The following is a 25725-nucleotide window of genomic DNA, read 5'->3' as shown; positions in this document are numbered from 1 at the left end:
CAAGAGAGGTCGAGTTCATACCAGCTTCTCTCATCCCAATAAGTCCATCATATGTCGTCATTATTGCCTTTCACTTGCACGACTGAACGATGTGTATAATAATAAGAGTGCACGTGCATTGGACTAAGCTGGAACCTGCAAGCATTCAACTCAAAAGAAAAGACAAGTAATATGGGCTCTAAGTTAAATAAATAATCATGCATATGAGAGCCACTAAACATTTTCAATATGGTCTTCTCGACCCCCAAAGGAAAGAAAAGAAAATAAAACTATTTACACAGGAAAGCTCCCAACAAGAAAGAAGAAGAACTAGAAATCTTTTTGGGTTTTCATTTTAATTTCTACTACAAGCATGGAAATTAAACTAACTATTTTTTTTGATTTTTATCAAGGTTTATCAAACACACAAGAAGAAAACTAGAAAAAGGAATTTAAACTAACATGGATAATAGAATGAAAGAGTATGAGCACCGACAACTAGTGTGTGAACATGAATGTAAAGTCGGTCTCCCCCAAGCTTAGGCTTTTGGCCTAAGTTGGTCTAATACCAGGGACCGCCTGGCTGATATCCATAAGTGAAACCGGGGTCGTACTGAGATGCAGCGGCAACCGCCTCCTGAGTTGCAGCATGTTGGCGAGCTACCTCCGCTCTCCTCTCGTGTTCAGCCGCTTCCTCCTTGGTGACAACATATCTTCCTTTTTCCTGATAATCAAAAAGGTAGGGAGCAGCAAGAGTAACATGGACGACGTTGCGTCTGTCATAGGTTAGTCGATATTGGAGGAATTGTTCATTCCTCCCAAGAAATTGATACTGACCATAGCTTCATAATCCAAATAAACAGGAGGTATTATCATATCTCCCTCTCGTGGGGCTATACCAAGATAATTAGCCACACAGGTTGCATAAATTCCTCCAAATAAATTTCCCTTTCTACTATTATTCTGCAACCTACGTGCAACTATTGCCCCCAAGTTATAACCTTTATAACCTAACACAACACTCTTGAGGATACTCAGATCAGGGACACACATGTGACAGGCTTCATCCTTACCATTAATACATCTACTGATGAAGATAGCAAAATAATGTATAGCATGAAAATGAATGCTCCCTATGGTAGCTTGTGCTATGTCCCTATATTCTCCCACAGTAATACTAGCAAGAAAATCTCTAAATTCAGATTTGTGAGGATCATATAGTATTACCCCACTGCGGGAATTTGCAAGCAGTTGTGAAATCCTCTAAATCCATGGTATAAGATGTATCATAAATATCAAATATGACACTATGGGAATTACGCGTACAGTTATATTTAAACCTCCGCACAAAGGAACCGGTCAATTGATAGTACTGAGGACACTTATCTTGTAAGAAGTCCTCCAGCTCAGCATTACGCACATATGCGTCAAATTCCTCCTTAAAGCCCGCTTTGTCCATAAAATCATCGGATGGCCACTCACAAGCTCGTACATCCGCGTTCCCCGGCAATTCAACATCTTGCTCACATATAGCAATCCTGAGCCCTTTCTTCGCCGAGGAACCACCTTGGTACATTCTCCTAAGCATATTTCTTTTTCTGAAATAATTCTGAAATTTTAGTAACTTCAAAATAAAAGTGAATAAAACTTAACAAGAATGGCAGCAACTACTCCTACAAGTGCCTAGAGCCTATATCATGCATCAGAAATGCTTGGGACCTCATAAATTTAACATGCAAGATCAAGAACAGGGTCACCAAGGCAGCAAGGATTTGCAATGAATAAAGCACTAGAACAAAAACTAATTGGACCAATGGAGGAGTCACATACTAAGCAACAATATCCCAAAGCAGTTTTGTGAATGGAGCTTTGAGCAAGGAGATCAAAAATCATAGCAAAATGAGCTAGAACTCGTGCTTGAGCTGGATGGGGATTTTTTTGGGTAGAAGATGAAGTGTGTGGGTGCTGGCATAAGCGGAGGGGGCCACCAGGGGCCCACGAGCCAGGGGGCGCCCTATAGGGGGGGCCTCCACTCTTGTGGCATAGTGATTGCCCCTCCTGCAGTGATTTCAGTGCCTAAAATCCTCAGATATTCCATAAAAAAATCATACTAAATTTGCAGGGCGTTTGGAGCACTTTTATTTTCGGGATATTTTTTTATTGCACAGAAAATCAGAAAACAAATGGATAATACTATTTTTGCTTTATTTATTCTAATAACAGAAAGTAAAAAGAGGGTACAGAAGGTTGTGCCTTCTAGTTTCATCCATCTCATGATCATCAAAATGAATCCACTAACAAGGTTGATCAAGTCTTGTTGATAAACTCATTCCGAATAACACGGAACCGGAGAGATTTCGAATAACACTAAGTTACCTCAACGGGGATATGAAAATCCCCAACAATAAGAATATCATACTTTTTCTTGACAGTAGGGAGAGGAAATTCAAAACCTCCAATAATGATAGTTGGAACTTTTCCAATAGAATTGATGCTATGAACTTGAGATAGTTTCCTCGGAAAGTGTACCGTATGCTCATTACCATTAACATGAAAAGTGACATTGCCTTTGTTGCAATCAATAACAGCCCATGCAGTATTCAAAAAGGGTCTACCAAGGATAATAGACATACTATAGTCCTCGGGGAATATCAAGAATATCAAAGTCCATTAAGATAGTGACATTTGTAACCACAACAGGCACATCCTCACAGATACCGACAGGTATAGCAGTTGATTTATCAGCCATTTGCAAAGATATTTCAGTAGGTGTCAACTTATTCAATTCAAGTCTACGATATAAAGAGAGAGGCATAACACTAACATTGTCTCCAAGATCACATAAAGCAGTTCTAACATAGTTTTGTTTAATGGAGCATGGTATAGTCGGTACCCCTGGATCTCCAAGTTTCTTTGGTATTCCACCCTTAAAGGTGTAATTAGCAAGCATGGTGGAAATTTCAGCTTCAGGTATCTTTCTTTTGTTTGTAATGATATCCTGCATATACTTAGCATAAGGATTTACTTTAAGCATATCAGTTAAGCGCATACGTAAGAAAATAGGTCTAATCATTTCAGCAAAGCGCTCAAAATCCTCATCATCCTTTGTCTTGGATGGTTTAGGAGGAAAGGGCAGGGGTTTCTGAACCCATGATTCTCTTTCTCTACCGTGCTTCCTAGTAACATAATTTCTCTTATCATAACATTGATTCTTTGATTGTGGGTTATCAAGATCAACGACAGGTTCAACCTCTACTTCATTGTTTTTGCTAGGTTGAGCATCACCATGAACATTATCATTAATATTATCACTAGGTTCATGTTCATCACCTGATTGTGTTTCAGCATCAGAGATAGAGATATCATTGGGATTCTCTGGTGTGTCTACAGTAGGTTCACTAGAAGCATGCAAAGTCCTATCATTTTTCTTTTTCTTCTTCTTAGAAGAACTAGGTGCCTCTAAATTATTTCTCTGAGAATCTTGCTCAATCCTCTTAGGGTGGCCTTCAGGATACAAAGGTTCCTGAGTCATTCTACCAGTTCTAGTACCACTCTAACAGCAAAGTCATTTTTATTATTTAATTTCTCAAGCAAATCATTTTGAGCTTTAAGTACTTGCTCAGCTTGAGTATCAACCATAGAAGCATATTTGCTAATGAGTTGAAGTTCACCTTTAACTCTAGCCAAGTTATCGCTCACTCGTCCTATCTCGAAAGCATTATTCTTTAACTCTCTACCAACATAAGCATTAAAACTTTCTTGTCTGGCCATAAAGTCATCAAATTCATCTAAGCAAGGGCTATGAAATTTAGTAGAGGGGATTTCAACTTTATCATATCTATAGAGAGAATTTACCTTTACTACCTGTGTCGGGTTATCAAGACAATGTGGTTCTTCAACAGGCGGTATAAAGACCATGTATTTCTTCAATAGGTGGTAAATTCTTAACATCCTTAGCTTTAATACCTTTCTCTTTCATTGATTTCTTTGCCTCTTGTATATCTTCAGGACTGAGAAATAAAACACCTCTCTTCTTCGGAGTGGGTTTAGGAATAGGCTCAGGAGTTGGCTCAATTGGTTCAGGAATTGCCTCAGGAATTGGCTCAGGAAGAGTCCAATTATTTTCATTAGTCAACATATCATTCAATAGTAATTCAGCTTCATCGACTGTTCTTTCCCAGAAAACACAACCAGCACAACTATCCAAGTAGTCCTTGGAAGCATCGGTTAGTCCATTATAAAAGATATCAAGTATTTCATTTTTCTTGAGAGGATGATCAGGCAAAGCATTAAGTAACCGGAGAAGCCTCCCCCAAGCTTGTGGGAGACTCTCTTCTTTGGTTTGCACAAAATTATATATTTCCCGCAAGGCAGCTTGTTTCTTATGAGCAGGGAAATATTTAGCAGAGAAGTAATAAATCATATCCTTGGGACTACGCACACAACCAGGAGCAAGGTAATTATACCAAGTCTTAGCATCACCCTTTAACGAGAACGGAAATATCTTAAGGATATAAAAATAGCGAGATTTTTCATCATGAGTGAACAGGGTAGCTGAGGGAGTCCTGGATTAGGGGGTGTCCGGATAGCCGGACTACCATCATCAGCCGAACTATCATCGGCCGGACTATCATCATCGACTGGACTCCAAGACTATGAAGATACAAGATTGAAGACTTCGTCCCGTGTCCGGATGGGACTTTCCTTGGCGTGGAAGGCAAGCTTGGCAATACGGATATGTAGATCTCGTACCATTATAACCGACTCTATGTAACCCTAGCCCTCTCCGGTGTTTATATAAACCGGATGGCTCTAGTCCCTAGGACACAACAACAACCATTACAATCATACCATAGGCTAGCTTCTAGGGTTTAGCCTCCTTGATCTCGTGGTAGATCCACTCTTGTAAACATCCACAATATCAATATCAATCAAGCAGGACGTAGGGTTTTACCTCCATCAAGAGGGCCCGAACCTGGGTAAAACATCGTGTCCCTTGCCTCCTATTACCATCCGCCTAGACGCACAGTTCGGGACCCCCTACCCGAGATCCGCCGGTTTTGACACCGACATTGGTGCTTTCATTGAGAGTTCCTCTGTGTCGTCACCGATAGGCTTGATGGCCTCTTCAATCGACAACGACGTAGTCCTAGGTGAGACTTTTCTTCCCGGACAGATCTTCGTATTCGGCGGCTTCGCACTGCGGGCCAACTCACTTGGCCATCTGGAGCTGATCGAAAGCTTCGCCCCTGGCCGTCAGGTCAGGTTTGGAAGCCTAAACTTCACGGCCGATATCTGCGGGGACTTGATCTTCGATGGATCTGAGCCGCAGCCGAGCGTGCCGCGCTGTCACGATGGGCACGACCTAACTCTGCCGCCGGACAGCACCTTGGAGGCCGCACATGAATCCGCTCCGACCCATAGTCCGGAGCCGATCGCTCAGATCGAGGACGGATGGCTGGACATCGCATCGGGAGCTGCAACTTCTACGGTGATGGAGCCGAACACTTACCTTGTCCCGCATAAAGCTCATGACTCCGAGGTGCCGGACTCTCTGCCGGACTCCGAACCTCCTGCGCCCCTACCAGCCGAATCCGATAATGGAATTCACCGCTGCGGACATCTTTCAGCACTCACCCTTCGGCGATATCTTAAATTTGTTGAAGCATCTCTCGCTATCCGGAGAGCCCTGGCCGAACTACGGCCAGGATGGTTGGGACGCGGACGACAAAGAAATTCAGAGCCCACCCACCACCCACTTCGTAGCCACCGTCGACGATCTAACCGACGTACTCGACTACGACTCCGAAGACATCGACGGTATGGACGACGATGCCGGAGACTATCAAGAACCAGTGCCTACAGGACACTGGAAGACCACCTCATCATACGACATATACATGGTGGACACCCCAAAAGATGGGGACGGCGAAGAAGCAACATAGGCCGATTCCTTAAAGAAACAGCCCAAGTGCCGATGTCAGCGGCGCCGCTCTAAATCCCGCCACAGCAAGAATAGAGATTCCGGCACAGGAGATAATAACACCCCAGAAAGTGCCGAAGACAACCCCCTCCAGCACGATCCGGCGCAGGAGGAGGCAGAAGCAAGCCCTCACGAGAGGGCGGCAGAAGAAGAGGTCGAGGATGATAATTACTTACCTCCCTCCGGAGACGAGGCAAGCCTCGACGACGACGAATTCATCATGCCTGAGGATCCCGTCGAACAAGAGCGTTTCAAACGCAGGCTAATGGCCACGGCAAACAGCCCAAAGAAAAAGCAGCAACAACTTCAAGCTGATCAAGACCTACTGGCCGACAGATGGACCGAGGTCCTCGCGGCCGAAGAGTATGAACTCGAACGCCCCTCCAAAAGTTACCCAAAACGCAAGTTGCTCCCCTGACTAGAGGAGCAAGCATACAAACCTGCGTCACCAGCGCACAATACGGCAGACCAACCACCTCGTGGCCGCGACAGAGAGGCGTGCAAGCCCTCCACCAAAACCGTACCCCGGCATCGCTCAAAAAGCATGAAGCCACGGGGGAACGCACCGGACTTGCGGGATATATTGGAGGACAAGGCAAGACAATCCAGATCTATCTATGGATCACATGGGCGCCCCAAGACCCACGACGAATACCGTCGCGCCGGATACAACTACTCCGGCCGGGCCGAACACAACAGACAACGCTCCATCGAGCTACATCGCGATATTGCTCAATACAGAGGCGCCGCACACCCACTATGCTTCACTGACGAAGTAATGGATCATCAAATCCTTGAAGGGTTTAAACCCGTTAATATCGAATCCTACGATGGCACAATAGACCCCGCGGTTTGGATTGAGGATTACCTCCTCCATATACACATGGCCCGCGGCGACGATCTTCACACCATCAAATATCTCCCGCTCAAGCTTAAAGGACCAGCTCGGCATTGGCTTAACAGCCTGCCCGCAGAGTCAATTGGATGCTGGGAAGACCTGGAAGCCGCATTCCTCGACAACTTCTAGGGCACGTATGTGCGACCATCGGACGCAGATGACCTAAGCCACATAATCCAGCAGCCAGACGAATCGGCCAGGCAATTCTAGACACGGTTCTTAACAAAGAAAAATCAAATCATCGACTGTCCGGATGCAGAGGCCCTCGCTGCCTTCAAACATAACATCCGCGATGAGTGGCTGGCCCGACACCTAGGACAGGAAAAGCCAAAATCCATTGCAGCCCTCACATCACTCATGACCCGCTTCTGCGCGGGAGAGGATAGCTGGCTCGCTCGCAGCAACAACCTCAGCAAAAACGCCGGCAGTCTGGACACCAAGGACCGCAATGGCAGGTCGCGTCAAAACAAAAACAAACGCCGCATTAACGGCGACAGCAATGAGGATACGGCAGTCAACGCCGGATTCCGAGGCTCCAAGCCCGGTCAACGGAAGAAGCCATTCAAAAGAACCACTCCGGGCCCGTCCAATTTCGACCGAATACTCGACCGCTCCTGTCAAATACATGGAACCCCCGAAAAGCCAGCTAACCACACCAACAGAGATTGTTGGGTATTCAAGCAGACAGGCAAATTAATCGCCGAAAACAATGACAAGGGGCTACACAGCGATGACGAGGAAGAGACCCGGCCGCCGAACAACAGAGGACAAAAGGGATTCCCCCCTCAAGTTCGGACGGTAAACATGATATACGCAACGCATATACCCAAGAGGGAGCGGAAGCGTGCACTAAGGGACGTATACGCGATGGAGCCAGTCGCCCCAAAATTCAACCCATGGTCCTCTTGCCCGATCACTTTCGATCGAAGAGACCATCCGACCAGTATCCGCCATGGCGGATTCGCCGCATTGGTTTTAGACCCAATTGTTGATGGATTTCACCTCACGAGAGTCCTGATGGACGGCGGCAGTAGCCTGAACCTGCTTTATCAGGATACAGTGCGCAAGATGGGCATAGACCCTTCAAGGATTAAACCTACAAAGACAACCTTCAAAGGCGTCATACCAGGTGTCGAGGCCAGTTGTACAGGCTCAGTTACACTGGAAGTGGTCTTCGGATCCCCGGATAATTTCCGAAGCGAGGAGTTAATCTTCGACATAGTCCCGTTCCGCAGTGGCTATCACGCTCTTCTCGAACGAACCGCGTTCGCAAAATTCAACGCGGTGCCGCATTATGCATACCTTAAGCTCAAGATGCCAGGCCCTCGTGGAGTCATCACGGTCAATGGAAACACGGAACGCTCCCTCTGAACGGAGGAACATACAGCGGCTCTCGCGGCAGAAGTACAGAGCAGCCTTTTAAGGCAATTTTCGAGTCCGGCCGTTAAACGACCGGACACGGCCAAACGCGCCTGGAGCAACATCAACGAAGACCACCTGGCACGTTCCGAGCACGCGTAGCAATGCGGCCTCAACCCTAGCCCTCCCACAATTGTAAGACAAACTCTCCGCGTACATAATTACGCCCTGGAGATACCATGGGCATAGGGGGAGAGGCACAACCACAACAGACCCAGAGTGCGGTTCGACCGCACCAGGGGCTCCTAAGTGTGTCGCTCTTTTCATCTTTTACTTCTCTCTTTTTTATACATAACTCTGTCCAGCGGCGAACCTGCCGAACTCATGATGCAACAGCCAGGGAGGGACAAAGGCTGCGACGAACACTCAGGTGGTCTCCATTACGAGCATTAAATTTGTTAAATACACCATTCCGCGGCCTACCCCTGGAGGGAGACGCCTTCAATTCGTCCAATCCCTTGCTTTCCGCACTATTTGTATCATTCCGCACTCATAGCAGATCTTCTCGAATAAAATACAGCACTTTTTGCCCATAATTGCATTACCTTATATATATATATATGTTCATTTGCGACATGTTGCATCCGTACATTTTGGTACGGCCAAATACACCAGGGGCTTATGTTCCCCGCACTATGGTGTGATAAAGTCCGAACACTTTCACAAGTGCGGCACCCTGAACTTATAGCATTATATGAATCGGCTCCGAATCATGTCTTGGGTCAATAGTTGGGTTTGCCCGGCTCCCATGTTTGGCACCTTACGTTCCGTTCTATTGGCTAAGGTAGCACTGGGAGAACCACTGCGATTGCGCCCCGGTTGAGCCGAGTTAACGCCTCAGTGGAGAAAGCTAAAATTGACTGTCATGATAAGGCGAGAGACTGGTCGCTGTTCGAGAGGTCCTTTCGGGTCCTTAAAGACCTACGCCGCTTCGAGCGAAGTTCCGGATAATGTCCGGCGAAGGCGTGGATAGCGCCCCTAATTCGGTCTTCCGAATACTAGGGGCTTCGCCGAAATTTAAAATTATAGAATTCTATGGCTAAGTGGGAGTGTTCAAGCACTATAAGTCCGGTTGCCTTGTTCGTTGTGTTGAGCGCCTCCCTAGATGGACCCAAAAATGGGAACAAGAGTGCTCAAGTTTATCCCGAACACCCCAGCACTCATAGCATGGAGGCTGAAGCCGACGACTTGCCATCTCTCAGATTTAATGAACGGCTACACAGAAGGTAATATTTTAAATTAACAAGCGTTGCTTAGCGCATATGAACAAAGTTTTCGGCGCACAGGATAACACATTGCGAATTTACTCAATAATTACATCCCTGGGGCACTCATCCGCAATCTTGCGGGCACCCTTCAGGATAGTCTTATAGTACATCTCGGGCGTACGATATTCCTTGCCCGCTGGTGGCGCGTCAGTGATTAGCTTCTCCGCATCCAGCTTGCCCCAATGCACCTTTGCGCGGGCAAGGGCCCGACGAGAACCTTCAATACAGGCGGAGCGCTTGATAACCTCCACCCAGGGGCATGCATCCACCAACCATCGCATGAGGCTGAAGTAGCTCCCAGGCATGGCCTCTCCAGGCCACAGCCGGACTATGAGGCCCTTCATGGCCTGCTCGGCCGCCTTGTGGAGCTCGACCAGCTGCTTCAGCTGGTTGCTAGGGGGCACCGGATGGCCGGCCTCAGCATACTGAGACCAGAAAACCTTCTCCGTTGAGCTCCCCTCCTCGGCTCGGTAGAATGCGGCGGCATCAGACACGCTGCGAGGCAGATCTGCAAACGCCCCTGGAGAGCTCCGAATTCGGGTAAGTAACACGTAATTTACATTCACATGCTTGCTTTGCATGAAAAATGCCTTACCCGCCACTATCTTCCTCACCAACTCAATCTCCTGAAGGGACTTATGGGCATCGGCCTTGGCAGTTTTGGCACTTTCGAGAGCCGAGGCAAGCTCGGACTCTCGAGTCTTTGAGTCACGCTCCAAACTCTCATGCTTTTCCATGAGAGCCTGGAGCTCTTGCCGAACCACCGCCACCTGCGCCTCCTGCTTTTCTCGCTCTGCCCGTTCCGCGGCCGCATTGCGTTCGGCCGCGGACATGGCCTCCTTCATGGTTGCCACCTCGTTCGTGGCCCCTGCATTACCCATGTTATCCTTGTTATTTTTTGTTGCAACCTAAATCCTTTTCTGTAAGGTACAAGTTCAAAGTGGTGTTACTCACCTTCTTTGTCCTGGAGCTGCTTCTTGGCGTGGCCGAGCTCTTGCTCGGACCGCTCGAGCTCCTGCTTCAAAGCACCGACCTCCGCAGTCAGTGCGGCAGAGGTCAGCAGCACAACCTGCAACCCATATTGACATAATTTTTTAGCAACCTTGCGTATATCCTTTTTTTCCAGATCCTCAGTCCGGCTTTTCTTTCCGAACACCAAACCGAGCATCAGGGGCTACTGTCTATGCGGTATTACATTGCATATTTTTAACTTCTTACCTCAAAGCCTGATAGAAGGCTACTGCAGGCTTCGGTCAGCCCGCTCATGGCAAGCTGTACCTTCTGAATCACCGCACTCATAATAGTGTGGTGTTCTTCCTCGATGGAAGCGCTCTGGAGCACCTCCAACAAATTGTCCGGCGCCTCCGGTTGGACGGAAGCCGCCGGCGTCACAGTCTTGCCCTTCGTGCGAAGGGGCCGCCGGCCGGACTCCGGAACCACTGCGGGTTCTGATGTGGAGTCCGGCGCAAAGTCCGGGAGGCCGCCTTGTGGCACCTCCGGAGCCTCCCCCTGATGGGTCCCTTCTTGGGATCCCACCTTGGCGTCCTCGGTGTCGCGAGGGGTGGAGGCGGTCGAGATGGAGTCTACATCGGACGGAGCCAACGACCCGCTCGATGAAGCGGGGAGATCATCATTGGCCGGACTACAGGCAGCATGCGGCATCAGAATGACACTATGTGACGCAGAAAAAGAAATTATAAATCATTCAGGAATCCGGATACTTACGATCTCGCCGGAGGCCTGGCCCTTGAAGGCCATTCTTCCTCGCCAACGTTGATGTTGGCGGAGCTGTCCGAGGGAATAGTCCTTCCCCTCTTGGACCCTTCGGCCTCCCCTATTGGGGAAGCCTTCCTCTTCCTCTCTCCCTCCTCTGGGAGAGAGTCCTCTTTCTCCTCCTCGTTTTCGGGGGAGGAGTCCGCCCCGGAGTCGTCGGATACCTGAAAACGGGAACTCTTTCGAGCACCCGTGGCCTCCTTCTTGGCCTTCTTCTCCGGCACCACGTGCGGTGCCGGAACCAGCAGCCTCGCTAGACGGGCGTCTACTGGGTTTTCTGGCATAGGAGCCGGGCAGATAATCTGCTCCGCCTTCCTCATCCAGTCCTGTCAAAGGAAAAGGGGGAAATTAAAACCCGCATAGAGTCAAACTATGAAAAACAAGTGTCCCGTAAAGGGGTAGAATCACTTAGCTCGTCGGCTTGGTGCTGCGAGCGAAATCCGCGATCTTCGGTCGCGGATGCGGGGGCTTCGGCGCCCTTAAACAGCACCCTCCAAGCGCCTTCGTACGTCGTGTCGAAGAGCCCGCTCAGCGCCTGGTGCTGTTCCGGATCGAACTCCCATAGATTGAGTGCCCGCTCTTGGCATGGGAGAATCCGGCGGACGAGCATGACTTGGACCACGTTAACCAACGTGAGCTTCTTCACCAGCTTCTGGATACAGGCTTGGAGTCCCATCAGCTCCTCCGAACTACCCCACATCAAGCCCTTCTCTTTCCAGGAGGTGAGCTGCATGGGGATACCAGATCTGAACTCGGGGGCCGCCGCCCATGTAGGGCCGCGCGGCTCGGTGATATAGAACCACGCCGATTGCCACCCCTTGACGGATTCCACGAAGGCCCCTTCGAACCAAAGGACGTTGGGCATCTTTCCCAACATGGCGCCTCCGCACTCCACTTGAGTGTCCTTCACTACCTTCGGCTTGACATTGAAGGTCTTGAGCCACAAGCCGAAGTGGGGCTGGATGCAGAGGAAATCCTCGCACACGACGATAAACGCCAAGATGTTGAGGATGAAGTTCGGCGCCAGATCATGGAAATCCAGGCCGTAATAGAACATGAGCCCCAGGACAAAGGGGTGAAGTGGAAAGCCCAGTCCGCGAAGGAAGTGGGGAAGAAAAACGACCCTCTCATGGGGCCTGGGGGTGGGGATGAGCCGCCCCTCGTCGGGCAGCCGGTGCGCGATGTCGCCAGACAGGTAGCCGGCGCTGCGCAGTCTTTCGATGTGCTCCTCCATAACGGAGGAGGTCATCCACTTGCCTCCCGCTCCAGACATAACTGGGGAAGGTTGAGACGAGATGTGCGGGCTTGGGTGCTGGAGCTCGAGTGCGCGGAGATGGATAAGCAAAGGAGGAAGAAGGCATAGGTGAAAAGGTGAATCCTTATCCCTTATATGGGCGGGCGAAGTCTACGCGTCCCCCACCGGCCTGGTAAAACTCGCTTATCCCCCAAGCGTCACCATCAATGGCGCGGTTGGGTTACCCACGTCCGTATTGATGAGAATCCCGGATTAAGGGGGAACACGATCTCTGCTTCGACAAGACGTGCCAAGGAAACCGCTTTGCTAAATGCGCTGAGGTGGTAGAGTAAAAAACGATTCAAGTAATGGCTTGGTAGTGGCATGACGTCATGCCGCAAAAAACGTCAGCAGATTGAACCTGTGTATATATTATTCTCTCTACGGTGGAATGTGGAATTTATTTTGCAGAGCCAGACACTATCCTGGTGTTCACCATCTTCTATCATTCGGAGGAGGAACCCGCCTTGCAATGCCAAGCAATATACGCGTCGGACTTATCGTCATTGAAGCATGGTTCAGGGGCTACTGAGGGAGTCATGGATTAGGGGGTGTCCGGATAGCCGGACTACCATCATCAGCCGAACTATCATCGGCCAGACTATCATCATCGACCAGACTCCAAGACTATGAAGATACAAGATTGAAGACTTCGTCCCATGTCCGGATGGGACTTTCCTTGGCGTGGAAGGCAAGCTTGGCAATACGGATATGTAGATCTCCTACCATTGTAACCGACTCTATGTAACCCTAGCCCTCTCCGGTGTCTATATAAACCGGATGGCTCTAGTCCGTAGGACACAACAACAACCATTACAATCATACCATAGGCTAGCTTCTAGGGTTTAGCCTCCTTGATCTCGTGGTAGATCCACTCTTGTAAACATCCACAATATCAATATCAATCAAGCAGGACGTATGGTTTTACCTCCATCAAGAGGGCCCGAACCTGGGTAAAACATCGTGTCCCTTGTCTCCTGTTACCATCCGCCTAGACGCACAGTTCGGGACCCCCTACCCGAGATCCGCCGGTTTTGATACCGACAGTAGCTATATCATTTAACTTGGTAAGATGTGCCACAACAGTTTCAGATTCAAGGCCATAAAAAGGATCAGATTCAACTAGAGTAATAATCTTAGGATCAACAGAGAATTCATAATCCTTATCAGTAACACAAATAGGTGAAGTAGCAAAAGCAGGGCCAGGTTTCATTCTAGCATTAAGAGACTGCTGCTTCCATTTAGCTAATAATTTCTTAAGATCATATCTATCATTGCAAGCAAAGATAGCTCTAGCAGCTTATTCATTCATAACATAACCCTCAGGAACAACAGGCAATACATAATCATTGGGAGAAATTTCATCATCACTATCATCAATAATAGCATCTTCAGTAATTTCATTCTCCCTAACTCTAGCAAGTTGTTCATCAAGAAATTCACCTAATGGCAAAGTAGTATCACGCACAGAAGTAGTTTCATCATGCATAGTAGAAGCATCATCAATAACATGCGACATATCAGAATTCATAGCGGTAGCAGGTTTAGGTGTCGCAAGCTTACTCATAACAGAAGGAGAATCTAGTGCAGAGCTAGATGGCAGTTCCTTACCTCCCCTCGTAGTTGAGGGATAAATCTTGGTTTTAGCATCTTTCAAGTTCTTCATATTGATCAATTGATATAAATCCCAAGTGACTCAGAGAATAGAGCTATGCTCCCCGGCAACGGCGCCAGAAATTAGTCTTGATAACCCACAAGTGTAGGGGATTGCAACAACTTTCGAGGGTAAAGTATTCAACCCAAATTTATTGATTCGACACAAGGGGAGCCAAAGAATATTCTTGAGTATTAGCAGTTGAGTTGCAATTCAACCACACCTGGATAACTTAGTATCTGCAGCAAAGTATTTAGTAGCAAAGTTGTATGATAATAAAGGTAACAGTGGTAAAAGGTAAATATAGTAGTAGCAATGTTTTTGGGTTTTTGTAGTAGTTGTAACAGCAGCAACAGAAAAGTAAATAAGCGAAGAACAATATGTGAAAAGCTCATAGGCAATGGATCAGTGATGGATAATTATGCCGGACGCGATTCCTCATGTAATAGTTATAACATAGGGTGACACAGAACTAGCTCCACTTCATCAATGTAATGTAGGCATGTATTCCGTAAATAGTCATACATGCTTATAGAAAAGAACTTGCATGACATCTTTTGTCCTACCCTCCCGTGGCAGCGGGGTCCTAGTGGAAACTAAGGGATATGAAGGCCTCCTTTTAATAGAGAACCGGACCAAAGCATTAACACATAGTGAATACATGAACTCCTCAAACTACGCTCATCACCGAGAAGTATCTCGATTATTGTCACTTTGGGGTTGTCGGATCATAACACATAATAGGTGACTATAGACTTGCAAGATAGGATCCAGAACACACATATATTCATGAAAACATAATAGGTTCAGATCTGAAATCATGGCACTCGGGACCTAGTGACAAGCATTAAGCATAGCAAAGTCATAGTAACATCAATCTCAGAACATAGTGGATACTAGGGATCAAATTCTAACAAAACTAACTTGATTACATGGTAAATCTCATCCAACCCATCACCGTCCAGCAAGCCTACGATGGAATTACTCACGCACGGCGGTGAGCATCATGAAATTGGTGAAGGATGGTTGATGATGACGACGGCGATGAATCCCCCTCTCCGGAGCCCCGAACAGACTCCAGACCAGCCCTCCCGAGAGAAATTAGGGCTTGGCGGCGGCTCCGTGTTGTAAAACGCGATGAAACTTTCTCTCTGATTTTTTTCTCCCTGAGACGGAAGATATGGAGTTGGAGTTGAGGTCGGTGGAGGTCCAGGGGGCCCATGAGATAGGGGGCGCGCCCTATAGGGGGGGGGCTGTCTCGTGGACAGGGTGTGGGCCCCCTGGTGTATTTCTTTCGCCCAGAAATTCTTATTAATTCCAAAAAGTGCCTCCGTGGATTTTCAGGACATTCCGAGAACTTTTCTTTTCTACACATAAAACAGCGTCAGTCTGGGTTAGTTTCATTCAAATCATGCAAGTTAGTTTCATTCAAACAAGGGCAAAAGTGTTTGGAAAAGTAGATACGTTGGAGACGTATCAACTCCCTCAAGCAATTCAGTTGATAGACTAAAAGTGATAAAGAAAAACTTTTACAAACTCTGTTTGCTCTTGTTGTTATAAACATGCAAAGCCAGCATTCAGGTTTCAGCAAATATTATGAACTAACCATACTCACAATAGCACTTAGGTCTCACAATTACTCATATCAATAACATAATCAGCTAGCAAGCCATAATAATAAAACTTGGATGACAACACTTTCTCAAAACAATCATAACAAGATATAACAAAATGGTATCTTGCTAGCCCTTTCTGAGACCGCAAAACATAAATGCAGAGCACCTTTAAAGATCAAGGATTGACTAAACATTGTAATTCATGGTAAAAGAGACCCAGTCAAGTCATACCCAATATGAACCAATAGTAATGAATGCAAATGACAGTGTGCTCTCCACCGGGTGCTTTTTAATAAGAAGGGTGATGACTCGACATAAAAGTAAATAGATAGGCCCTTCGCAGAGGGAAGCAGGGATTTGTAGAGGAGCCAGAGCTCGATTTTAAAACAAAGATTGAATAACATTTTGAGCGGCATACTTTTGCTGTCAACGCAACAACTATGAGATGGTTGTATCTTCCATACTAAATGCATTATAGGCAGTTCCCAAACAGAATGGTAAAGGTTTATACTCCCCAACCACCAACAAGCATCAATCCATGGCTTGCTCGAAACGACGAGCGCCTCCAACTAACAACAGCCCAGGGGGAGTTCTGTTTAATTATTTTGATTTGCTTTGATCTTTTTGGATCATGGGACTGGGCATCCCGGTTACCAGCCCTTTCTCGTGAATGAGGAGCGGTGTACACTCCTCTTGAGAATAACCCACCTAGCATGGAACATGAGCTGCTCGAGCATACAAAACATAATTTCATTTGAAGGTTTGGAGTTTGGCACATACAAATTTACTTGGAACGGCAGGTAAATACCGCATATAGGAATGTATAGTGGACTCATATGGAGCAACTTTGGGGTTTAAGGATTTTGGATGCACAAGCTGTATTCCCGCTTAGTACAGGTGAAGGCTAGCAAAATACTGGGAAGCGACCAACTAAGAGAGCGACAACAGTCATAAACATGCATTAAAATTAATTAACACCAAATACAAGCATGAGTAGGATATAATCCACCTTGAACATAAATATCGTGAAGGCTATGTTGATTTGATTCAACTACATGCGTGAACATGTGCCAAGTCGAGTCACTCAATTCATTCAAAGGAGGATACCATCCCATCATACCACATCATAATCATTCTAATAGCATGTTGGCACACAAGGTAAACCACTATAACTCAAAGCTAATCAAGCATGGTACAAGCAACTATAATCTCTATATGTCATTGCAAATATGTTTACTTCATAATAAGCTGACTCAGGAATGATGAACTCATCATATTTACAAAAACAAGAGAGGTCGAGTTCATACCAGCTTCTCTCATCCCAATAAGTCCATCATATGTCGTCATTATTGCCTTTCACTTGCACGACCGAACGTTGTATATAATAATAAGAGTGCACGTGCATTGGACTAAGCTAGAACCTGCAAGCATTCAACTCAAAAGAGAAGACAAGTAATATGGGCTCTAAGTTAAATAAATAATCATGCATATGAGAGCCACTAAAAATTTTCAATATGGTCTTCTCGACCCCCAATTGAAAGAAAAGAAAATAAAACTATTTACACAGGAAAGCTCCCAACAAGAAAGAAGAAGAACTAGAAATCTTTTTGGGTTTTCATTTTAATTTCTACTACAAGCATGGAAATTAAACTAACTATTTTTTTTTGATTTTTCTCAAGGTTTATCAAACACACAAGAAGAAAACTAGAAAAAGGAATTTAAACTAACATGGATAATACAATGAAAGAGTATGAGCACTGGCAACTAGTATGTGAACATGAATGTAAAGTCGGTCTCCCCCAAGCTTAGGCTTTTGGCCTAAGTTCCTCTAATACTAGGGACCGCCTGGTTGATATCCATAAGTGAAACCGGGGTCGTACTGAGATGCAGCGGCAACCGCCTCCTGAGTTGCAGCGTGTTGGCGAGCTGCCTCCGCTCTCCTCTCGTGTTCAGCTGCTTTCTCCCTGGTGACAACATATCTTCCTTTCGCCTGATAATCAAAAAGGTAGGGAGCAGGAAGAGTAACATGGACGACGTTGCGTCCGTCATAGGTTAGTCGATATTGGAGGAATTGATCATTCCTCCCAAGAAATTGATGACTTACCATAGTTTCATAATCCAAATAAACAGGAGGTATTATCATATCTCCCTCTCGTGGGGCTATACCAAGATAATTATCCACACGGGTTGCATAAATTCCTCCAAATAAATTTCCCTTTCTACTATCATTCTGCAGCCTACGTGCAACTATTGCCCCCAAGTTATAACCTTTATAACCTAACACAGCACTCTTGAGGATACTCAGATCAGGGACACACATGTGACATGCTTCATCCTTACCATTAATACATCTACTGATGAAGAGAGCAAAATAATGTATAGCATGAAAATGAATGCTCCCTATGGTAGCTTGTGCTATGTCCCTAGATTCTCCCATAGTAATACTAGCAAGAAAATCTCTAAATTCAGATTTGTGAGGATCATTAATATTACCCCACTACGGGAATTTGCAAGCAGTTGTGAAATCCTCTAAATCTATGGTATAAGATGTATCATAAATATCAAATATGACACTATGGGAATTACGCGTATAGTTATATTTAAACCTCCGCACAAAGGAATCGGTCAATTGATAGTACTGAGGACACTTATCTTGTAAGAAGTCCTCCAGCTTAGCATTACGCACATATGCGTCAAATTCCTCCTTAAAGCCCGCTTTGACCATAAAATCATCGGATGGCCACTCACAAGCTCGTACATCCGCGTTCCCCGCCAATTCAACATCTTGCTCACATATAGCAATCCTGAGCCCTTTCTTCGCCGAGGAACCACCTTGGTACATTCTCCTAAGCATATTTCTTTTTCTGAAATAATTCTGAAATTTTAGTAACTTCAAAATAAAAGTGAATAAAACATAACAAGAATGGCAGCAACTACTCCTACAAGTGCCTAGGTCCAAGTCCACCGGCTAACTCTACAAACACAGTATCACCTGCTCCACCAGCTGCAGCATCCGCTTCAACTGTACCAGCATCTCAACCAGTTACTCGTTTGTTTGCTCCGGAACTGGCCAGTTCCCAAGCTGCCTACACACCTAACACTCTGAAGCACTACTGACACAACAGGACTTGGCAAGATGAGATGAACCTCATGAGCATCAACACCAAGACGGTACCTGACCGAGTCAAGTTGTAGTTGCATGCTCCTTTATATGTACTCTCACGGTTTGATATATACTAACACTTTCCATATTCGTTGTTGAACTAGCACCACGGCGCAAGCGGAAACAGACATCAGGGATAATGCTTGACAGATTAACAAAATCTAAAGGAGGAAGAATGGAGATCCATTTTGAGGCAGGTTTAAAAAGGCCACGTGATGCTACAGAGTCAGCCAAGTTAGTATCAGAGGCAGTCGTTGCCGTTAGGTGTCATGCACGTATCCTCCCAACGTGGATCCAGTACAGGAATGAGAAAGACAATACCCAGTTTAACACCTTCCTTGACCATTTATCCGTAAGTAATGTTATTCATCGCAATTAGTAATATTGTCTTGCTCTGTCCCATACTTTCTAGCTTCCTCCTAATAATACTCACATTCTTTTTTCAACAGATGAGGTTCAAGTTGGATCCAAAAGATGATGCAACTAAACAAGCATGCACTCATGTTTTTCAGTCTGCTTTGCGACAGTATCGGTACCACCTTAGAAAATCTCACTTTGAAGGCAAGGCTAACAATGAAATCGCCCAAACATCTCCAGTGGAATATATTACAGATGAAGGCTGGACAACCCTCGTTAAACACTGGTCTGATCCAAAGTATCAGGTAGGCTATATGTATTTGATCAGACCACATATTGAACTTGTATTTATGTATGTGCCTTACAAGTGTATCTTGTTCTAGGCTAACTGTTTGAAGAACAAAACTAACCGTTCTAAAGTGAAATTCCAACAGACAACAGGATCTCGTAGCTATATTGCACACTGCAAGGCTCTTGTAAATAGCTGCTACTTCCTTCTTTTTTGTGTGACATATTATCGTATCTATATTGACTTGTTCCAAATACAGAGGAAAGACCGTGCGGACCAAAAAGAACCTAAACCGAATGCAGTGCAAATCTTCAAGGATTGCCACACCAACAAGATGAAGGGCATGAGCACACCAGTTCAAGCCGCTGTTGTAAGTCCTTACTCCTCCTGCCTTGAACTGATTGGTACTGCGATGTGTTCATTTAACTACTTGGTTTGCAGCCAATGTCAGTTACTCTGTTCACTTTTGTACACAGTTGTCTTAATGTATCATTTCACCTTACATGGTTTAAAAGAGATGAAGGATATTCTATTGGTCTTGATCTGTAATCTAGTTGTTATGTTCATGTGCGCACATAATGATAAAATAGCCTGTTTTTTTATATCTGTTTACCCATGATATGAATGATGTCATACTATGTTCTTCCTACTTTAAACCATGTCTCTTTATCTTTAAATGTCAACGAATGTGAGGAAATAGACAATACAGTAGGCATGCTACATGGACATATGTTTCGAAAGTGATTTTATTATGTAGTTGGCACTACAATACATGCTAATGTATTACAGTAGTTCACCAAAATAAGTTATGTATAAACGTTTAACCTACTTTGTTTGTTTTTAACTCATTAGTAAATTATCTAGTACACTAATCAACAAGTTCAAACTTTCAGGAAGCTATGGAACAAATGATTGAACAGCCACAACCACCTGAAGGTGACGAGGCTACTACAAGCACAATGTCACCTCTTGCTGCACTGCGTTAGTATCTCTCCACTAACAGTGCAAAAGGCACCTTCCTGCATAATTCTGGGTTGGTTGTCAAGGTAACCTCGTCCAAATCGCCTTCTGAACAAAATGTTCCTGCTAGATAGAGTGATATATCTGTGCTCTAGACATAAGTCCAATCCCTAATGGACGTTGTTTCGGAAACAAGAATAGTGGTTGAGAAATGTCGTCAAGATATGAATGGTTCTGAAACCGGACTATCAGACATTCGCTTCGTTGTTCAAGAGCAATGGCGGAAAAAAGGTGGAGATCGTGCTGCTCCATCAGATTCTACAGCCTGAAACATTAGCACTCAGGTCAAATGATCTGTGCTTCTATACATCTGATGGTGCTTTTATTTGGAAGGACTGTTAACTTTATGCCAACAGGCCTTTTGTTGTATGGTCGGAATTTACTTTGTTGTGATACAACATTTATGATCCTGCCACAGGCTGCAGTAGTTACGATGCTATTTGTGTATAGTGTAGGTTTATCATAGTAATGTATTCGGCCGAAAGCTTCGTAGGATCCCAACATGCCAACATTCGTCGGGCCCATTCCAATTCGGCTAAAAATGATTACGGGCCGAAATTGGCATGTAGCCCACTAAAAATATCTAGGCCTAAATCAGCATAAGCTTTCATATTTTTCTGGTAGGCCTGTGCCCATAGTGGGCCTTTAACAGGCCTAAACATAATTTGGGCCCTCAGTAAAATTAGGCCGTTTACAGATGTAAATATCTCGAGCCCATAAAAAACATGGGCCTTTAATAGACCGAAAGTGAGATTGGGCCCTGATTGGCCAAATAACCCACTGGACTTAGCAGGCCGAAATGGTGGCCCATTTACGATGCGGATCTTTGACAGGCCGAAATTTGGACGGGCCGTAAATGCACCGACCTAATACACGGGCCTTTAACGGGCCGGAACTTTGGTCGGGCTAGATTATCGTCAATTTTATATGGGCCATTAATGGGCCCGATATGACATTGGGCCACATATAGCCCATGGTTTACATATGGCGTTAACAGGCCGGAAATGACAACAGGCCGAAAGTGGCCCAAATCAATAGTGCGCCTCTAACAGGCCGAATGTCAGACATGGTCGAATATGACCCAAATCCTTTACGGTCATTTATGGGCCGAAAGTTTTCATGGCCTGTAAGTGGGCCCAAATGAAGCTGGATTTTTAACAGGCCGGAAATACACCAGGCTGTAATTCGGCCCAATTACTTAGCGGACAGTTAACAGGCCAGAAGTGACCATGGGCCACGTTGGTGACAAGTTTAGGAAAGGCCGTTGACGGGCCGATTTGATAGAGAATGTTGGGCCTTTAGCTGGGCCGGCCCATTATGGTCTGCAAAATCTTGTGGGCCTTTAGCTGGGCCGGCCCATTGTGGACCGCAAAATCTTGTGGGCCTATAGCTGGGCCGGCCCATTATGGTCTGCAGATTCGTGTGGGCCTTTAGCTGGGCCGGCCCATTATGGTCCGCTAAATTTTGTGGGCCTTTAGCTGGGCCGGCCCATTATGGCCCGCTAAATCTTATGGGCCTTCGGTTGGGCCGGCCCATTTAAACTTTGTGGGCCACTTTTGGGCCAGTCCACGTGTCAACATATCATAGGCCCATCTCGACCGTTGGATGAGTGACACCTGTGCCAACGTGGAGCTGACGCATGGATCCGCCAGCCAATGAGAATTTTACACGTGGAAAATCGGCATTGGTCGTGGCTGTTAACGGGTTATCGGATCCAAAATCCGACCTAATAGCTTAACGGCGTTCCGTTACGGTGGATGCCACGTGTCGGTCACCCTTGACAAAAGCACTTCTGTGACGCGTGATTTATCGTCATGGAAGTGGACACTTCCGTGATGATAATTTTGGTAATGTCATGGAACACTTCTACGACAGCACAGGTATGACTATCTTGATTCTGTCATAAATTTGTCATGGATGTACATGCATGACAGAAAACGCGACCTACTGTGACAAACACGTATCATCACGGAAGTGTATTTTTTTGTAGTGTATATAGGCGAAGGAAGTCGGTCAGGGGAGCCACGAGGGGCCCACAAGGCAGGGGGCACCCCCCCTAGGGAGCACCTTGCACCCTCGTGGTCGCCTCGACTGCTTCTTGACATCCACTCCAAGTCTCCTGGATTGCGTTTATTCAAAAAAGATCTCTCCCGAAGGTTTCATTCCGTTTGGAATCCGTTTGATATTCCTTTTCTGCGAAACACCGAAATAGGTAAAAAAATAGCAATTCGGGCTGGGCCTCCGGTTAGTAGGTTAGTCCCAAAAATGGTACAAAAGTTTATAGTAAAGCCCATAAATATCCAAAACGGGTAATATAATAGCATGGAACAATAAAAAATTATAGATATGTTGGAGACGTATCAAGTAGCCCCCAAGAATTGGGTTGGGCAACATGGCCGACCCTAGGACCGTACCTCCTCGGGAACTAGTTCAACTGTCATCTATGTTTTGACCATACCGAGGTGGAGTTCAGCAGGAAATATGCCAAACTGTAGTTTTAGAAAAGAGTTTCACACCGAACACCTCAACCAAGAGAATGTCCCGCTTCCTAAAAGGAAAACATAAAATCGGTGAAGATATTATAAGCTCAAAAGACGAAAAAACAAGCGTAAAAAAGTTTACGTCTAGATTGAATCAAGCTATTTTGGTGCTAATATGTAATTGGTGTTAAAATTGTACTTCCGTCATGCTTTGACATGACACATCCGATCTCTAGACTTCAAGTGGTTCAGCCTTTGGCTTCAGCCTCTCTATCCCGAAGGCGGAGTGTTTCTCAGACCAGCTTAGCAAACTAAACGTGAGCAGCTTGATACGTTTCCAGCATATCTATAATTTTTGATTGTTCCATGCTATTATATTATCCATCTTGGATGTTTTATAAGCATTTATATGATATTTTATATGATTTTTGGGACTAACCTATTAACCTAGAGCTCAGTGCCAGTTTTTGTTTTTTCCTTGTTTTTGAGTTCCGCAGAAAAGGAATATCAAACGGAGTCCAATTGCCATGAAAATTTACGGAGATTATTTTTGGACTAGAAAAAGACCATGGAGCATTGGAGATGGAACAAACGAGTCCCGAGGCCACCACGAGGGTGGAGGGCACGCCCTACCCCCTGGGCGCACCCCCTACCTCGTGGCTGCCTCATGGAGCCCGCCTGACTTGTTCCCGATGCCAACACCTCTTATATATTCCCAAACTTCCATAACATAACCAAGATCGGGAGTTCCGCCGCCGCAAGCCTCTGTAGCCACCAAAAACCAATTGGGACCCTATTCCGGCACCCCGCCGGAGGGGGAATCCATCATCGGTGGCCATCTTCATCATCTCGACGCTCTCCATGACCAGGAGGGAGTAGTTCACCCTGGGGCTGAGGGTATGTACCAGTAGCTATGTGTTTGATCTCTCTCTCTCTCTCTCTGTCTCTCTCTCTCTCTTGTGTTCTTGATTTGGTACGATCTTGATGTACTACGAGCTTTGCTACTGTAGTTGGATCTTATGATGTTTCTCCCCCTCTACCTTCTTGTAATGGATTGAGTTTTCCCTTTGAAGTTATCTTATCGGATTGAGTCTTTAAGGATTTGAGAACACTTGATGTATGTCTTGCATGTGCTTATCTATGGTGACAATGGGATATTCACGTGATCTACTTGATGTATGTTTCGGTGATCAACTTGCGGGTTCTGTGACCTTGTGAACTTATGCATAGGGGTTGGCACACATTTTCGTCTTGACTCTCCGGTAGAAACTTTGGGGCACTCTTTGAAGTTCTTTGTGTTGGTTTGAATTGATGAATATGAGATTGTGTGATGCATATCATATAATCAAACCTGTGGATACTTGTGGTGACATTGTGTAAGTGCATCTAGTGCCACCCCTAGTTGGTTTTGGAGTATTGACGACAAACCTGGTTGAGGGACTAATGTGTTTGTGAGAATTGCAGGATAACACAGGTTGTAGTCCCTCATTGATTCGGTTTACCTACCGGATATGACCCCTAAAAATGTGTGAAGACATTGAAGACAATGGTGGTCTGTGAAGCTAATCACGTTAAAGACTATGACATGAGAAGACAATGTCTGAAGACTATGGAGCGCGAAGACTTAGTTGTTTCGCTGTTTCTTTTCTTCTTTGTTGAGTCATAGGAACCACCGTACTGTTAAGTGGGGTCCAAGTGAACAAAGTCAAAGTGACTGAAGTGATGCTCAACCAAATCCTATGTCTTCGAGCGAAGACAATGAGTGCAAATCTTATCCAGAGTCAGATGAGTCAGCTTTACTTGTAGCCCAAGTCAAGCTGCCGCATGTGTTTGAAATCTGACCGTTGCGACACGTGTCAGTTCCTTAGTGACCCAGGTTCATTTCAGAAAATTCAGGTCGGGTTGCCCCGTGGCTATAAATAGCCCACCCCTACACCATAAATTGGTGGCTGCTTAGAGTTAGTATACGACTTTTGTCGTTTGAGAGCAACCCACACTACTGGAAACAGCTACTTTGCCATCTGCCAGCTCTTTGCCGTCCGCTAGCTGACGGCAAAGAAGCTCTTTGCCATCAGCTACCGAAAAGCAGACGGCAAAGAACTGGCTGATGGCATAGTACTTCTTTGCCATCAGCTAGTTCTTTGCCGTCGGCTAGCGGACGGCAAAGAGGGAGGGGCCCCACCGACGAGCTGGTTTAAAAAAACTTAACGGCCCCCCCTATTTGCCGTCCGCTAGCGGACGGCAAAGAGCAAGTGACAGACGGCAAAGTGGGGCGGACGGCAAACGTTTAGGTTACTAACGGCGCCCCACCCCGCCCATCTCTCTCTGTTCGATCTGTCCCCCTCTCCTCCCCGACGACCACCGCCACCCGCCACCGCCCCCTGGCCCCACTGCCCCTCGCCCCGTCGCCCCCACCACCCGCCACCACCCCGTCGTCCCGTCGCCCGCGCCGGAGCCAGGTTCGCCGCGGGCCGCCTGCGTCCGCCTCGCCCCCCGTCTCGGAGCTAGGCTCGCCGCCGCCCCTGCGGCCGC

This window comes from Triticum dicoccoides, chromosome 7B, assembly GCF_002162155.2.
Source record: "Triticum dicoccoides isolate Atlit2015 ecotype Zavitan chromosome 7B, WEW_v2.0, whole genome shotgun sequence".
In the NCBI taxonomy this organism is placed as follows: Eukaryota; Viridiplantae; Streptophyta; class Magnoliopsida; order Poales; family Poaceae; genus Triticum; species Triticum dicoccoides.
The sequence above is the reverse complement of the archived record's forward strand: the minus strand, read 5'-3'. Positions refer to the sequence as shown.